This window comes from Monodelphis domestica, chromosome 1, assembly GCF_027887165.1.
Source record: "Monodelphis domestica isolate mMonDom1 chromosome 1, mMonDom1.pri, whole genome shotgun sequence".
Taxonomy (NCBI): Eukaryota; Metazoa; Chordata; class Mammalia; order Didelphimorphia; family Didelphidae; genus Monodelphis; species Monodelphis domestica.
The window spans coordinates 491,720,224-491,735,605 of NC_077227.1; the positions used below are offsets into that span (position 1 = coordinate 491,720,224).

At 32.3% G+C, this 15,382-nt stretch overlaps 1 protein-coding gene across 11 annotated transcripts in view; it reads right to left on the minus strand.

The window, feature by feature from the left end:
• GNAS (GNAS complex locus) overlaps nt 1-15,382 on the minus strand; it is a 331,282-nt gene that overhangs the window by 87,115 nt on the left and 228,785 nt on the right. The window contains exon 1 of one of the 11 annotated variants that reach the window (XM_056812906.1): nt 3,474-5,367. The exons of 9 other annotated variants lie outside the window; for them this stretch is intronic. The gene's annotated coding sequence lies outside the window, so the exon portion shown is untranslated. Of the gene's footprint in view, nt 1-3,430; nt 5,368-15,382 lie in introns of those variants that run through there. One more of the 11 variants, XM_056812907.1, reaches the window with a different exon arrangement.

The window sequence follows — 15,382 nt, forward strand, 5'->3', positions numbered from 1 at the left end:
TACAAACTAAGTTAATGATTGTTGACTGGTCTATGGGACAGAGTTGCTGTGAGATCAGATAAGATAGTTTGTATCAAATGCTTTGAAAACCTAAAATGTTATGTTAACGTTAACTGTTATTTTGCTATCCTCTTCTTATACAATTCTTTGTTTACATCATTTACTCTTATCCTTTGAATTTGTTTGCCATATGTTGCTGTATGTTTAGGCTGACCTGTGGTACTTCTTAAATTCTTTGGAAACAATGACTTGCAAGTTGCATTGCTGGGTAGCAACTCTGTTAACTGATAATATTGAAAAAATGGGCCATTTGGAGTCAGTCCAAAAGTTCTATAATTTCTGAAATATAGTCTGCTTCTCCTCCTTTTCAACTTTAAGGCCAAGCTAATTATCCATCTAAACTATCTAACATAGATACACATTCTATTACTTTAGGGGCAGGCTGATTTCAGCAATAGGCATTCTTTATCCATTTTCTCTTTTTTGTGTGGACAGACAAAACAAACTCCTTAGAGTGAAGATCTGTTTCTGGAGATTCTACAATGACTTGGGGATTGATGCAATCAAAACAATGTCATCTGCAAACAAGAGTATTTGAAGGACCCCACTCATCATTCATAGGGAATCCCTCTTGGATCTAGATGTTGCACTGGGTCTCCATCACAGACTTTTGGTGCACATTTTTGTTAGTCCCACATAAAATTAGTTGCTAAATCTTATTTGTTTTATCTTTAAAACACTGCCCAGCATCTTATATCCACCCTCCTCTCATGTGGCCACCAGTCTAGTTCAAAGCTCTCACTACTTCTCTCCTTAGATTACTGTAAGTCTTTTAATTGTTTCTCTTCCTCTAGCCTCTCCATTCCTAATCTATCCTTCATACAGCTGTTTAAGTGATATTATTAAAATTAGAGGTCTGATCATTTAGTGCCACCTGCCCAAGAAACTTAAATGGCTACTTAATAATTCTAAGATAAAATATAAATTCCTGTTAGGCCATTAAGTCCTTTACATTTTGGCTCCTGCTGATGTCTCTGGGTTCATTTAATTTTCTCCATCTCATGTACTCTATGTTCTAGGAAAACTGGTCTATTTGTTGTTCCCTGTATATAACATGTTCCAACTCCAACCTGAATCCATTATATAGGCTGTCTCTGTCATACCTAAAATTTTCTTCTATCTCCTTTGCCTCTAAGAATTGCTGGATCTCTTCAGATGCCACCTGCTACACAGGATTTCCTTGATTCTATTACTTTTTAGTGTGTTCTCACTTATGCAGGGAAATTGTTTTCTACTTACGTTGCCTTTATTCAAGTACATATTGTAAGCTCTCAAAACAATGCATGCTATAAAATAGGTTCTTAATAAATTCCTTCTCTTTTGAATTTTTACATTGTTGTCACTTCTAATAGGAATCATAATGGTTTTTAGTGCTGTTTTATCCTTTCTGTAACTGTGGCCATTATGAAAATTATTGTGATTACTTTGTTCTGTATCAATTCAAACAAATCTTCTGAAGTCTTTCTGAGTTCCTCAAGTCAATTTCTGTAGCTCAACAACAGAGAAGGGAATAAAGGATAAGAAATGTTACAAAATAAGGAATAAGGGATAAGACATGTTACAAAAGGTTGACAAGTTTTGGTGACAGAGGATTTGGAGCTTGAGAAATTTTAAAAAATTAGAAAATTTCAAAGAAACAATACCTTTAATAATAAAATATTTCTGAGAGGATGGAAAATGACAGGAAAAAGAAACAAAAATATTGTAATTTTTAAAAAGTGGAAAAACTAAATAACACTTTAGATTTTTGTTATCCAGAGCAACAAAGTTAGAGGGAGTACCACTAAAACAATCTTAGAATTAATTACTCTACTTCCAAAAATACAAGGAAACCAAATACCAGGAAATTATATGGAAAAGTTTCTAAGAGTATTAGGGAAAAAAGGAATAGTATATAAATCAAGAGAATCAATGGGATGCAAAGAGAAAATAGCTAAGTTTAATTCAAAGATTAAGTTAACAAATTTCTAGGTTCAGAATAAAAAAATAAAAAATAGAATTCTTGGAAGCAGTCAAGAAAAAGCTATTTATAAATAACCAAGCACCAATTTAAAAATATTGAAGACAATGAGTATAAGAAATTAAAGAAGAGGCTATGGTATATCAAACTATAAGAACTGGAAGTTGTCTAAGCAATCCAAAGCAGCATGTTATGAAAAAAATAGGTTCTCTAATACGATAAAAAAAAAAAAACCAACCCCAAAACAAAACAGTATTTGATTTTGAGAAATCTAGTTGTGAAAAATTATCAATTACAAAAAAGTAATTAGGTAACCAAAAGATGACTCAATGTCTGTGAGGAAAAATAATCAATCAATAATGTATGACAACACTTTCAATACAACCTGTCAGTTTTATCTTGTGTTATCATATTTAGGAAATGACTTCATGACACGTACACATCATAAGATAGTATAGTGCACTGATGGGAAACCTTTTAGAGAGGGAGTTCTGGGCCCCTCCCCGAGGCCCCCCCCAGACCAAACACCATGTCCCCTCCCCAATGCTGGGAAGGCCTGGGTCCCTCCTTATCCCACACAGGGGAGGGAGAAAGCGCTCCCATTAGACTGCTGGGCAGAAGGGTGGGTGAAATGAGGAATGTCCTCAGCTAGTATAGAGAGGGGAAGGGAAAAGCGCTCCACTTCCCTCAAGTTTTGCTGCCTGTGAGCCACCCACCTCACCCCTCCTGTTGGCTCCCATTGATCTAGTGGGCAGAGGGGTGGGGGTGGGTGAAAAAATGTCATCAGGCATAGTGGAGAGGGGAAGGGGAACAGTTCCGTTCATCCCTCTACCTGTCTAGTAATGAACTTGGGAGGAGGGGGAGTGGCCGCATGCCCACAGAGAGCACTCTGTGTGCCATAGATTTGCCATCACTGGTATTGTGGAATCATAAATTTAGGTTTTAAATCTCAACTCTGAAATTATGGAAAAATTATTTCACTCTCTGAATCAGTTTCTTTACCAATAAAATTGGGATAATCCCTACACTACCTTATCTAAAAGGGTTTAGTGCTAAAAAGGTAATTGTCATTAGCTATCATGACCAAATAGATATACTTATAATGTATTCCTTAGAAGCTATAGCAGACTTCTCATTCCTGTTTCCAGATAAAGCTGATAATATGGAATAGTAAGTAGGGAGTATGATCTAGTTGTTATATCATGAGACTAAGGTTCATAAGGTTTTAGGTTCATAAGATTTAGCACTGTTAAGATAGGATTTTGGATAAGGAAAAACCATATAAAAAGCTACTTTATTGATTTAGAAGGAAAAGGAATAAGGGCTTAGGGATTTACTTATGCTTATTTTTATTTTTAAAAACTAACTATGCTAACTAGGTTACTAAATTAAAAGAACTTAACAAAATACCCAAATATCATAGCAGGGGTCCAAAACCAGATAGAGCTAGGACCTGTTGTTGTTAGATGTCCAAGTCAGGCTGAATGCTGCCAGCAGCTAGATACAGGAACCTTTCCTCAGTTCAACACAGGGAAATCCTCTTTTGACCTTCCTCTTGACTTCCTTAGGAGACCAGAAGGAAAGTCCGTTGGGGCGAGATGGAATCTTCCCAGATCTTGCCTCTCAGGCTCCCATGTGACCCTTGGTCACATGCACTGTCAATCATATCTAGGTTTGCACTTTTCAGTTTTTGCAGTTTTGAAAATTGCAAACCTTTCCATCCTTTATCACAGCACCATAATTCAGATAATCAACTAGCCCAAATCTATCATTTTAAAAATGAGGAAGCTGAAGCCCAGGTTATTTATTTGGCTCCTTTAGACTCCAAATTCAGTATTCTTTCCACAGTACCAATATTGCCATCAGGCCATGCTACTGGCAAATATGAAAAATTTTAAGTCAATTCAAATAATCAAACTTCAACTGCATGCAAAGCACTTTGTTAAGTTAACTATTGCAGATACAAAGTCAAAAACAAAAACTGTTATAGCTCTCAAGGAGTTTACATTCACTTGAACAAAATGTAAACAAAAGATATAGACCTAAATGGAAATTAAAAAAAAATAACATCTTAAATAATTAGTAGATCCAAAGACCAAATGTTAGAAATAAAACAATAAGATATTATTACTTTAATAAGATAATATACTAAAACATATGGGATATAACCAAAGCAAACCTAAGAGAAAGTTTTAATATCTCTGAATAAAATGACTAACAAAGGAGAGACCTAAAGGAATTTAGTACAAACATGAAAAAACAACAGCTAGGAAACAATCCTAAAATGAGTAAGAAAGATATATTTTAAATTAAAGAGGAGAAAAATCAGAAAAACAAAAATGTTAAATAAGTTTTTAAAGATAAAAACATAACTCATCTAATTTTGTTTAAAAAAAGAGAACAAAAACCAAATTATAAAAAACAGAAATTAAAAGGGGAATTTAGAACAAATGGAAAGAACATTTTAAAAAATTCTCAAGAACCTCAAGAATATAGCAACAAAAATAACTTAAATGAAAAGATCTACAAAAAATTGAAAATGCCCCAAGTAAACAAAATAGAAAATAGATCATCTAAATTATCCAGTCTCAGAAAATGAAATTAAGCACATCATAAATAATCTCCTATAGAACTCCTCTCACTCAGAACTATCCTAAATGGACATATAAGTAAATTTTCTTAAACATTCAAAGAATAAGCAATTCTAAATAAATTATTTTTAAAAATGAGAACAAATACTCTACACCAAACTTATTCTATAAGAATAACACAGTTCTGGTTCCTTAATAGAAGGAGTAGAGTACAAGTCTAGAAACCAATATCAACAATAATCATTGATACAATCACATTCAATAAAACACTGGCAAACTGGTATTATGTTTATATAACCCCCAAAAGTATTCATCATTAGCAAGTTGTATTAATACTAGGAATACAGGTTCAACATTAAGAAATCAATTAAGGAGGCAAGTAGGTGGCTCCGTGGATAGAGAAGTCCTAGTTTCAAAACTGGTCTCAAACACTTCCTAGTTTTGTGATCCTAGGCAAGTCACTTAAGTAGCCCTTACTGCTCTGAGGCCTTGAAAGCAGTACATGGTATTGTTCTAAAATATAAGGTAAGAGTTTTTTTTTTTAATCAGTTATGATAGGATTACGGTAACAAAAACAAACCCCTCGTGGTCAGATAAATGGATGCAAAAAAAGCCTTAGATAAAATAAGCACTCATTTATGATAAAAACAATAAAAATTAAAGGAATAAAGTTAAGTTTAAAAACATGATCAAAATATTCTAGTCAACAGATAACATTATTTGAAGGGACAAATGTAAGTTTTCTCAGTAAGTTCATAAACAAATGTACATTCATCATTATTATTTAAGAGCATTAGAAATGGTAGCAATAAGAAAAGAGAAATTAAAAACAAAGAATGGCAAAGAAATTAGAAAATGGATCCCTATTTGCAAAGATGTGATAATTACAAAACTATGAAGAATCAAACAAAAAAAAAATTAAAAGCTGTTTAAAGCAAAGGAACAAAATAAATAATAAATAAATAAATGGAAATTGTTAGCATTTCCATGTTTTACTAACAAAAACCAACAAGACTCAGAGATCAAATCAGAATTAACGTTTAAAATGTCAATAAAATGCACTGAGAAATAACTAAGATACATACTGAACCACATCAGTACAACTATAAGCCAACTTTCAAGGAAATATAAATGAAAATAAATCAAACATATGTGATGTTTACATCTAGGCTGAGCCAATAAGAGTAAAAAAATGGCAATATTCCTCAAATTAATCTATACATTTCATGCTATGCCAATCACATTTCCAAGATCATACTTTGTAATTACACATTTCCAAGATCATACTTTGTAAAATTAGAAAATAATAATTTATAGTGAGGAGTTAAACTGTCTAGGAAAATAGTGGGAAAAGTAGGAATTAAAGAGATTTGCCAACCTAAGAGCTCAAATTACATCATTAAGCAATAATTGCCAAAAGCATACAGTACTGAATAAAAAGAAATTGATCAGTGAATAGATTCGGTAGGCAAGACTTAATATGCTGATAAGTAGCAGTAATGAATAAATAGAAAACTAATGAAATGAAAAGTTGTAATCACTTCTTTATATTGTTTTTACTAAACTATTTTAGGGATTTTTCATTGTAAAAAAAAAAGTATTTTGGAAATTGTACAGTCCTATATAAATGTGAGACATTTTTATTCTCAAATACCCCCAAGTTATTCAAGACAGCTTTTTAAAAAATTTCTTCCTTTGTTATGGCTGCCTCCATTCAAATAGATCTTGCCATTTCCACAGAGCTAATTTTGAGAAAGGAAAAAAGATCTAAGTCAGAGATTGAATAGTTGATAAGGAGGAAGGTATGCACAGAAAACACAAGAAGATATATGAAAATAATTTCTTATTCTAATAAGTTACTAAAATGGACCCATCACAGAATTTTAGAGTTGGAAAGGATCCTCAGAGTTTGTTTAGTCCTATTTGAAAAGGAATCACTATATATGTGATATTGAATATTCAGTCTCTGCTTTAAGACCTTTAGTGAAAGGGGAAACTTACTATTTTCTGAGGTAGCCTAGTCCACTTTCAGATGACTATAAACGTTAGGAATTTTTTCCCCAATATCAAACCTAAATTTACCTTTATATCTTTCACCTATTGCTTCTGCCCTCTGGGGCCAAGTAAATAAAATCCAACCAACTGCTTTCCATATGACAATCCTTTAAATATCTAAAGAAAGCTATCATGTCCCCTCTTAAGTCTTTTGTTCCTCAGATTAAATACATATCCCTCTTTAATCATAAGGCATTATTAACTCAAGGCCCTTTTACCATTCTGGATGCTTTCTTCTGGATCCTGACCAACCTATGAATGCTCTTCTTATACCACAGTTTCCAAAACTGAACACAATGCTTCAGATGTGGCCTAACCAGAGAAGAATGCATATAGGTCAAATGGGCTCCCAGGAATAATGATCAACATAATCTGTACATCAAATAAAAAAGTAGATATTTCTTCAGTTGATAATATCAAAGTAGCTAGACATCAAGGTGAAAATATGCAAAAGACAGCTGGAAAACAGTCTTAGAATTCTAGGGAGAGATTAAGGGGGTTGAGAGATGAGAAACATTTAGAAGTTGTCTGCTCATTAAAGTCAGTGAGTAAATGAGCTAATTAGGGAAGAATTTAGGAAGGAAGAAGAGGACAGAATTTTGGGGGGATACTTAATGTTTAATGGATGAAAAGATGAAGAACTAACAAAAAGGACAAAGAACATCAGAGAGGTAGTTTCACAAAAGTTAAGAGAAGAAAGGATATCAAAGAAGGATATTTCACTGAGAAATTTGAGGCCATTCAACAAAACTTTCCAAACACACTACTATTTCAATTCCTTAAATTTTATCAGCATCATAACTCACTTTTCTCTTCTGATTACAGAAAAAAACTGCTTCTATTCATTGTTATTATGAGTGGTTCACTTTATCTCTTTAGGTCTGAGTTTCCTCAACTATAAATGAGTATAGGTAACCAGATCTCTAAAATTCCCTTCAGATCAAAGTCCTTTAATGCTCACTAAGGATAATTCCTTCACTTGTACCCTTGAATTCATATCATATTGAGGACCTTGCTACAATAATTCCCTCTCTTCTATTTATTTATAATTTTCCTTCTCTTGATAACTATAACCCATATAAACAACAGCTCTTTGAAGAGTACTCAATAATTTAAAAAACTCTTACCTTCTGTCTTAGCATTGATAAGTATTAGTTCTAAGTATTGATTAGTATTGGTTTTAAGGCAAAAGAGCAGTAAGGGCTAGTAAAAAAATTGGGGTTAAGTGACTTGCCCAAGGTCATATAGCTAGGAAGTAACTAAAGCCAAATTTGAACCCAGGACCACCCATCCCTTGGCCTAGTTTCTACCCATTGAGCCATCTAACTGCCCCAAGTCCTCAATAATTTTTTAAGAGTATGAGAGTTAGGAGACCAAAGTAGTTTGATAACCACTGATTATAAAAAGAAGCCTAAACCTGTTCAATTGTATATAAAAAAGGCTTCCAGCTTCCTCATCCTAATTTGGCTAGTCTCTCATCATTCTTGTCTGGGTGTCATACTTCTTCAAAAAGCTGAGTGATAGTGTTTTACTTTCTCTCCATTCACTCTCCTCAACCAATTTTTTAATCCGTTTTATCCCCAGTACTCTATTAAAACTGCACTTTCAAATGCATCACCCACTAATAAACAAATCAATGATCTCTCTTTTCAAGCTTTCTTTCTCTCTGATCTTTCTGCTGCATTTGACATTATTTCCACCACCTCTGAGATATCATGAAACATTCATGGTTCTCCTATTACTTTTCTTCCTATGATTTTCTTGGCTTCTTAATCCTTTCCTTGCATCTTAAGTTAGTTGTTCTTTAAGGATCTATACTTGATCTTTTCTTCTCTCTTCAGTTGTTTCCAATAATTCTAGCAATCTCAGATGATTTCACAGCTTTAGTTATAACCATATGCAAATAACTTCCAAATTCACATTTCCCGCCATTAAATCCAACATCCACATCTGGAGAAAAGATGACAGGGGAAAAAATGTGATAGCTATCTTCAAGTATTTAAAGAGTTATTACCAAGAAGAGGGATTAGATACCATAATCTTTGACCCCTTACAGCAAAATTAGGACCAATGGGAAAAAAAACTGCAAAGAAGCACACTAAATTAATCAGTCAACAGGCATTTATTGAGCACTTTGGTTTCTCTTCATCTGGCTGAAGCGATGAGAAATTCTGATTGACAGTGTTTTGATTTAATCATACCAGATTTTTAAAAATCAAGTTCTATTCAGAGAACTTAAAACATGGTTTCTTCTACAGATGTTACTTTTACACAACTCTTATTACACAACACACTTATTGTTACAAGCCTATACATGGAAAATGAAAGCTATATTCTAATCATGGCCACTTATTTGGAAGAAGATAACCAAAGAAAAACAAAAGAATCAAGAACCAATATAACCAAAATGAATTGAGAAAAAATAGCCATTTGCTGATTTCTTTTTGATTTCAAAATCCAAACCAAAAATTTTCTTTGGCACAGATACAAAGTTATATTAGTCATGTATATTTATATCAAATCAAGAGCATACATGTTACTTTTTAAGAGGTTCATCAAATCCAAATTTCTCCACTCATTTTATTATTGATTTGTGATTTTGTTTGTAAAAGTAAGAGACTGATTTTAGAATAACTTAAGATTATTTAGAATTTAGAATAATAGATGTTAAATTACATGCCAAAATTTAAACTCTTTTATTTTGTATTCATTAAATAATATCTTCTAATTATACATTTCAAATGAGCCTTACAGATTTACATTCAATTTTCTAAAATAATGAAAGTTTTAATATGTTTTATTAATGGGAAACTAATATTTCTATTTCATATTTAACATATAAAGTAGGTTTTTTTAAGAAAGTTGGTGGTGTTTAGGTGGAAAGGCATTAAGGAAATAAATTTTCAAAATACAACTAGAAATATAATTTTCATATCTTTTACTCTTGATAATAGAGTAATAGATTCCATTTGTTGGAGTAATTATTTTACATAAAGCTCTTTACTAGAAATACAATGTTTAATATATCATGAGAAGATTCACTAATTTGATGATTAAAATGTCTCTCTTGAAAAAATTAAAATACTATATCTGTTAACATAAAATACTAAAAATATTTTCCAAAATATTCTCATTTTTCTACTTTAGATATATAAATCAATATCTTTTATACAAATTCCCTAGAAAGATAATTTAATTAGAAATACAAGAGCAAACAGTGCTTAGGATGAAAATTCTACTTGTCAAATGAAAAGGTCCCTAAACAGAACATGAAATCATAAATAGAAAAATAGAAAGAATAAGGAGATATTGTTTGAGTTTAACTCTATTCCCATAAATGAGCTTTCAAATTGTACCTATTTATATGGTGAAGGGTGAAAAAACATCTTTTCCCTTTTGCACAAAGAATCTGCTTATTTGTACTGCTATATAGATAGACAAAGGAGTAAGGGAGAAGAATAAATATGGGTCAAGGAAAACAGACTTTTTTCTCCAGAATTTTTTCTGTAACTACCTGCACTCCAAATTAAGGTGCTCATTTATTAAAGGAAGTGTACACCCAGGGTATATTTTAATCTCGGATTGTACAACTTCATGGGTGTCAACCAATTAATTTTCTTTTGCTAGAAATCATGATAAAAGAGGTCACATTCTCATATACATTTGGGGAATTCTAAACTGGACTTCTATAGCAGTCATTGTGGAGATGGGAGGGAATATGTTTCTCCTTACATTGATTTTTTTTTTTGGTCTAAATCACCAGACATTTAATAAATAATAAATGTAGTATCTAAATGTAGAGCAGTCTTCCTTCTTGTCATTACTATTTTTCATTTGGATAATGATGTGAAAATAATACACTCAATGAATTGATTATGGATATAAACTGATTAGATACTCTGCTCACAAAGTATTTTCAGTTTATATAAGTGAAGTGAAGCTCATAAGTGAACTTCTCTTCAGAACAAGGTACAAAGATGCTAAGGAGACTCTTGTTAAAGACTCTTGTTAAAAATAAACTATTTATTGAGAATAAGGATATAAAAGTATTTCTAACTATAAGGGATTCTAACCACCCAAAATAAAACTCCCTGGTTCCACAAGGAGCTGTTTCTCCTTTTTCCACAGGCTACACTGATCCTTGCTGATCTGACTAACCCAAATTTTCTCTATTCTACAATAAACTAACACTATTATCCTCATAAGAAGTATATCATTCTCAACTTTGTCACCAAGTTATAAAAATAACAAAGGCCAGCTGGCTAAGCCTCAGCAGGAACTAAGTAAGGACTCTGAGCCTTAGCAGACTCAGAGTCCAAACCAAAGAAGAAGGCTTTTCTTTGGTCTTCTCAGAGATAAGACAATCTATGAAACAGCAATAGATAGTCACTAGTGTTTCCTAAGTTGGAAAAGGAAATCACTTAGCTCCTTCAGGCTTTCCCCTCCTTTTATTCTACCTTCAGACAGTGAGAAGAGAGAAAAGATGTCACCTGCTCTCAGCATTCAGAGAGAGAGCAACTGCCACTCTGAGAAAGCAAATGCCAACTCCTTCAGAGCCACTGCCACTGCAAGAGAGTAACTGCCACAGAAAAATTGTTATACCTCCCCCATACACTGTTGACATTTAAAACTGAAACTCTATCTCAGACATGTTTCAAACTTCAATTCTTTCTCAAGCCAGCTTTTCTACTTCTTACCTCTAAACTAATGTAATAAGATCTAATGTCTAATATCATCCTTATAATGGTCATTTTTAAAGGGAACAGCTACATAGCAAAAAAAAAAAAAGGATTTTATTTTTTCTGCCAATGAAATCTTATTTCTATGAAAATGATTATTTTATCATATGTGTTCTTTGAAATAATAGACTTAGAAGTTAAAGTATTTTGGGAATTTTCAGGCATTTTAGCTTAAAAATGTATAGTAAGCACTGAATTATATATTTGAAAGTATTTAATTCATGTTCATATATATAGATGAAAAGTGATTTGGAATTCATTTAAATAGAATTTATTAAGGAGTCACATGTTTCATAACATTAATAGCCAGAGCAGCTGAAATCTGAAGGTGGAAAGCAGTAGTTGTAAGCAGTTTTCCTGAATACTGGATCAGATTCTATTCTGATGAGCTGCCTATCTAGAGCCTCTAGCTACAGTTGAAAGCAGAGAAAAGAAAAAATTCTAGGATAATGTTTGCAGGCTGTCTCATTTTAATTCTGAGAAGAGTAGGAATGGGAATTGAAGGAGACACAGATGTCAGTAGTTTGAAAGATTTCACAGAAATGGTAGGAATTTGAAAATATTCAGATTTAAAGAAGAGGAAAAAAACTTAGCTTTATATGTTGATTCAGGGAAATTACAATTAAAATGAAGTAATTTTATTTTTAATGAACTTCTTTATTCTTTATAGAATTTTCTAAGATTCCAAAGCCTCAGCTACCAATGGAGAGAGAGAGAAGGAAATGTGGTAGAAAAAGAAAAAAAGGGAAAGGGAAAATGGAAGGAAAAAAGGAAAGGGAACAGGCAAGTAAAAGAGGAGGAAAAAATGCTACTTTCCTAGATGTGGGTGCCAGGTCACAGGAGCGGCTATTTGTGGCACTAGTAGTAAATTTTCAGAAAACAAATGAAATTCTCTTGAGATTGAATGCTAGGACCCACAAAAAAGATTAATGTACCCTACCAAGAAAACTGAGCTCTCTTGATAAACTAAAATTTCAAAAATTAAAGTACATATCACTCTTCATATTTTTATGTCAAAAATAGTGACTGATTCATCCTAGTGCTGAAACTACTTTGGGCTATAAATTAGAATGAAATTAAATTACTGTGACTACTTCCCTTCTTAGAATTCATTCAAAATTTTATCCCAAAATAGATACCTAAATGTTAAAGGAATAGATTCTTAAAGGCTTCAATTAAACAAGTGTAGGCAATTATTTTGATTGAATATTCAAGTATATATGTTAAAAAGCAACTATCTAACATCAAGGCCTATTTAAAAACAAGGCCTACAAAATGAAATTTACTTGAATGAAATGTATTTCAAGTAAGGTAACATGATTTTGTAAAAGAACTTAAGAACGGCTGGGGACACAATATAATTTTAGTGTCATGGCATTTTAACTTATCATTATTCAGCACTTTTTAGCTTCAAGTAATTTCACAATTAAGTGACTAAAAGTAGTTAGCTAAAAGTGCTATATTTAAATAAAGAAATGTTTTCAATTTATTTCCTAATTTACAATTAATGTTAAAAAGTATTAATAGAAATGATCAACCATGATACCAAAAGACTGATGATGAAAAATGCTACCCAAATTCTGATAGCTGATGGATTAATTGGCAGAATAAGACACATTTTTATACAGAAACAATATAGGAATTAATTTTGTTTCTCTATGTCTGCTACAAAATTTTAATTTTTGTTTTCGTTTTTCCAGTATGGGGCAAAGTGGAAAGGAGAAATAAATATGTTTGATAACTGAAAAAAAATTTTTTAATTTAAAAATTATGCTGTTACTCCATACTCAAAAGGGTAAAAAAAAATGTTTTCCTAATTTTGAATCAGTCATGAAATTATAAACATTTCACTATTTAAACTGAATTTTAAATCCGATCACAACTCAAGATAGACAGATCTTTAATGAAAGTATAATTCACAAAAATGCAACCTTGTATGTACTCAACATATTTCAATGAACCCATACGTAGCACAAATCCTTTATCAGTAAGTGGACTTACTTCATTTTAAATGAAATCATTAAGTTATGCCAAAATGTTTAAGGGAAAGAAGCTTTGTCAGAATCTTTTGAACTAGATTTTTAAAGGAATTAAGGGGAAACATATCAAAATACTAAAATGGGAAAAAATGCACTTTGGCTCAATTAGGAACTGAAATAGTTTAGTCAATTGAGACGTATAGGACCCACTTCTGGGGAAAGATTCATAGGATAGAAATGTAGCAATTAAATAATAAGGGAAAACCTACAAAAATACATTTTCAGATATACACTACTTTTCAAAGCAAAGTGTAAAGAAAGTACACAAAAATAATAATAAATATATTATAGAACTAAATGTACATTCTTTTGATGTTCCCAGATTTACTTGTACCTGGACATCTTTAATCATAACTTTTTGCTTTCTTGTCTGTGTGGGACAGTGACAAATATGTTTTTCAGTGGAAGATGAGCCTAAATTTAGAAAGGTTCATCACAAGTTTCACTTAAATGATGTTGAATTTTAATGACATTATGAATGACATTATGAATTTTTATGAATTTTTAAGGCTCTCAAAAAGCTTACTAGTCTTAAGAGAAATTGTGATCTCTTCTAGGGAAGGTACTAAATGCCCACATTGAACTCACAGGACCAGGTAAAGGGATTCCAGTATCACTTCACACCACTACCATCAACCTCAATTGACACTGATGGCAGGCAAGTCAGTCCAGCCAAAGGCACAAAGTGTCTGAAGGGCAAAACAGGAGATAGCATATGCCAGGTGAACCAGAACACCAGCATGATTTTGACTATCACCTCCCCTTTAGTACTTCTGTTGAGACAGCCTGTGTTCAAAAGCTCCAGGAGTAGCGATATCCCCTAAACCACTGGCCCTACTTCCCATCTACCCCTTGTAGTCATTCTCCAGGGGAACAATCCGTAAAAAGACCTATCTGGCATCTCTCTCTGCAGGTGCTGCAACCCATATCTCTATTACTTAAGACTCAGAGATTTCTTGTCATCCTTTGGTACTGGCAAATGCTTAAAAAAAAAACCCAATCTATATAGTTTTATCAATAAATATCAACAATAAATAAGATGCATTATCACTTGCCCTACTACCATCCTAAGAACCACTGAATCTTTCCAGGTGCTCTCCAGCTGAATTCTATGATATCTCCCCCATGAGCTCTTAGAGAACAAGAACTGACTCTTCTGTTTATAACTCCAATAGTATAGTGATTGGCTTAAGCTTTTTCATTCATTCATTAAAGTTATAAATTGCCTGCAGTATTGAAATCATAGGCCATTAAAAGTAAGTTCAATCTCACAATCACCTAATTAGAATTCTTTAATTGCCAATCAAATGTTTTATATTCTCCAGATATACATACACTGCTGTAGGTACAATAGTGGATATTGAACTAAGGTAAAATGATAACATAAAATCAACTTAGACTATAAACTACTTTAAACTTGGCATTTATACTGGGTATACATGTAGTAAGAGGTTACATAAAACAGAATACTAAATAAAATACAAGCTATATATAAAAAGGAGTGCTAACAATTTCAATATATTTTTACATCATTTAATAGTTTAGATTATAAAATATACTTATTCTTTTGCTAAAAACAAAATTCATGGATATTTATATAAATGATTTTATGGGGAAATAATTTTTTTATTTCAGTACAACTTCTCAGTTTCCATAACTACTGATTTGTGGAATATTATAGAATTTGTGAAATATAAACATTTCTTCATATTCAAAGTCAGTCTGTGTGCCTCACCCTAACAAAAGTATTACCCTCATCTCAGAGGAACAAGAATGAAGACTCTAAAGGCAAATTCACCAGTGAATGAGTTTGTCTCCTAATCTGATTCTGGCTTCAGTCAAGAACTAAACATTTAAATCAAAGAAGAACCTGTTGCCATCCTTTTTCTCAAGCAATTAATCTGAAATTTTTCTTATGAGTCTTTCTCAATGAGAAAA